Source organism: Nycticebus coucang, chromosome 5 (genome assembly GCF_027406575.1).
Source record: "Nycticebus coucang isolate mNycCou1 chromosome 5, mNycCou1.pri, whole genome shotgun sequence".
Taxonomy (NCBI): Eukaryota; Metazoa; Chordata; class Mammalia; order Primates; family Lorisidae; genus Nycticebus; species Nycticebus coucang.
Window position 1 is genome coordinate 110570708 of NC_069784.1, and position 3513 is coordinate 110574220.

General features: G+C 39.7%; 1 pseudogene; it reads left to right on the forward strand.

Annotated features, from left to right (window-relative positions):
- Positions 1-372: 372 nt before the first annotated feature.
- On the forward strand, positions 373-1880 carry LOC128586482 (vasculin-like; annotated as a pseudogene).
- The last annotated feature ends 1633 nt before the right edge of the window (positions 1881-3513 follow it).

Consider the following 3513-nt stretch of genomic DNA (forward strand, 5'->3'; position numbering starts at 1 on the left):
CCTCCTCCCGGGATCGAGCGCAGCAGCACCCCCAGGCCAGGGGCACCTCTGGTGGGGCAGAAATGGATAAGTACCACCGTGGCAAGTACATGGAATAACACAGAAGACTTCTTGATCTTAAATCTGAGGAACTTGGCTAATTCTGGAGATAGCCATATGAAACCTTTAAAACAGAACTATGGGTAGCTGACTTGAAGTAACTCTATGTCAAATAGTCATAGGTTAAGTATCTTCAAAGAACTTGCATATTATTTCGGAGGATACAAAATAAAAAACAAACTGGAAAACATAAAAAGTACAGAGAAAAAACCAACACCTTCCTGTGCAGTCCTCTTGGAATTCGGACTTGCCATTAGGTATTGAAGCCTTGTTTCACTGAGTTGGAGAGACTGGACCTAAATGGCGCAGCATGACTTTGCTCCAGCCTGGCTTAATTTTCCTACACCACCATCATCAACAAAGTCATCATTGAATTTTGAGAAGCATTCTGAAAACTTTTCATGGACAGAAAACCGATATGATGTGAATTGTCAACGACACAACTCTTCAGATGGCTTTGATTCTGGTGTTGGACATCCTAATGGAGGTAACTGTGTAAGGAAAGAAAAAAATGGATGGCGTACACATGGAAGAAATGATACTAAAAACATAAATCATCGAGGGGGATACCATGGTGGAAGTTCCCATTCTCGTAGCAGTATTTTCCATTCTGGAAAAAGCCAAGGACTACATGAAAACAACATACCTGACAATGAAACTGGGAGGAAAGAAGACAAGAGAGAATGCAAACAGTTTGAGGCTGAGGATTTCCCATCTTTAAATCCTGAATATGAGAGAGAACCAAATCAGAATAATCTTTAGCTGCAGGTGTATGGGGCCTACACGCCCAGACACACACATACCCAACCAAAAAAAATCTCCCAAGCTCCTCTCTTAGAATATCCTCCGAATCCTAAATCTAGAGCTCCAAGGATGCTGGTCATTAAGAAAGGTAATACAAAAGACTTACAGCTATCTGGATTCCCAGTAGTAGGAAATCTTCAGTCACAGTCAGTTAAGAACGGAACTGGTCCCAGTGTTTATAAAGGTTTAGTCCCTAAACCTGCTGCTCCACCTACAAAACTTACACAGTGGAAAAGCCAAACTAAAGAAAATAAAGTTGGGACTTCTTTCCCCCATGAGTCTACATATGGTGTTAGCAACTTTAATGCTTTTAAATCAACTGCCAAATATTTTAGTCCATCAGCAAATTCAGTGAAAGAGCCTCGTCTAACCAAACCGACACGAATATGCACTGATAAGAAGAGCGAATTTTTGAAAGCATTGAAAAGGGACAGAGTAGAAGAGGAACATGAAGATGAAAGCCATGCTGGCTCAGAGAAGGATGACGACTCATTTAATTTACATAACAGCAATAGCACTCACCAAGAAAGGGATATAAACCAGAACTTCGATGAAAATGAAATTCCACAAGAGAATGGCAATGCCTCAGTGATTTCCCAACAGATCATTCGTTCTTCAACCTTCCCACAAACTGATGTTCTTTCAAGTTCACTTGAAGCAGAACACAGATTGTTGAAGGAGATGGGCTGGCAGGAAGACAGTGAAAATCATGAAACATGTGCTCCTTTGAGGATGAAATGAGAGAATTCCAAGTTATTAGTGAACAGTTACAGAAGAATGGTCTGAGAAAAAATGGTATTTTGAAAAATGGCCTAATCTGTGACTTCAAGTTCAGACCTTGGAAAAACAGCACTTTCAAACCCACAGTTGAGAATGATGACACAGAGACAAGTAGCAGTGACACATCGGATGACGACGATGTGTGAAGGATTTCCTAACAGCTTTAGAAATTTTAGTGTGATACATCTTTCATACAGTTTGGGATGAATTGTAAAAATGAAGAACTACAATTTATGTAGTGAAATACCCCATTAGAACATTTTGGGGGGGGGACTTCAATATGAAGAAAACCAAGAATGTTGTGTTGGGCTGTGATGAACATTATTTCTCTGTAAATGAATGTTGTAGAAATGAGGACTTTGGTTGATCCAGCATTGACTTTCTTCATGACTGCAGCATTTCTCTGACTAGCAATGTGACCCCAATGTAACAAGTGAGATCTTCTCTTTTAATAATAAAAAAAATTGTGTAATGTTTTGCAAAGCTTCTGTCTTAAAATGTCCAGGTCTTAAGAAAAAAGGCAGCTTACACCGTTTTGCTTGCCGAGTGATATCTTTTCGTACAATGGAAATCCTCAAGTCCACTTTGTGTGCTCCTCCAGCCCTACCCCAAACAAACAAAAAGGAAAATGTAGCATGTTGGCTAAAACTGGAACAAAATGCATTAAAACATTAATTTCCTGAACTCAACTGTTGTACTAGTCACCTTTAAAATATAGATTGCTCTTTAGCCATTTGTAGTGCAGTAAATGTTACAGGAAAGACTTGCCATATTTTCTTCCAAATTTTAGGAGGTGATTTTCAAGAGCTTTATTTGGATATGTTGTCAGACCAGGATTCAGAGTTGATGAAAAAGAGTCTTGTGGGAAAACTTATTTTGATAAATTATTACACATGCAGAAAAACTGATCACACTGACTGGATCTGTCCACAACATGGAAAATAAACTGGATTTTCAGAAAAAAATTAAAAAAAAAAGAATGGGGGAAGGGGAAAGGGAGGGGAGGGAGGGGGGAGGTGGGCAGAGGGAGGGTGATTGGTAGGATACAGCTGTGGTGCATCTTACAAGGGTATATGTGAAACTTAGTAAATGTAGAATGTAAATGTCTTAACACAATAACTAAGAAAATGCCAGGAAGGCTATGTTAACCAGTGTGATAAAAATGTGTCAAACGGTCTATAAAACCAGGGTATGGTGCCCCATGATTGCACTAATGTACACAGCTATGATTTAATAAAAAATAAATAAATAAATAAATAAATAAATAATAAAAAACATTCTCCCTTTAACACGGGGAGCTCAGCTGAAAGAGTTTAATAGTAACTGCAAAACCCCAACTTCCCCTTGTAAGGACTCCCATTAGCAGGTATTGGCTCTTGTCAAATTTGGCTTACATTAAGGACTCCTCCTCCCCTACCAAAAGCCCCTTATAAAAGGTTTCCACCCCTGCTTCTAGGGATCCAGAGACTTTGAGGCATGAGCCTGCTCTCAGCCTGGCTGATCAGTAAAGGACCCTTGCTTAATTTGGACTCAGAGTGCTGGCGTTTCTCTGTTTTACTGGCTTGGATATAACAAGGTCACCAATGAGCTCCCACATTCCAAACAAAATGGGTTTTTCCCCATCCTTAGATGCCTTGAACATTCACAGTTGACCTGTTACTTACTCCCTATATCTTCAATTACTTTTATGTGCCTTCTCTTCACGTTCTCTCTGTTTTCCTTCTACTTCAGTCACCATTCTTTCTTAGTCCCCTGTGCTAGATCATTCTTATCTTCCCTCCAGCTTCCAAGCACTGAGTGCCCAGAATTAATTTTTCAACCTCTTTTCCT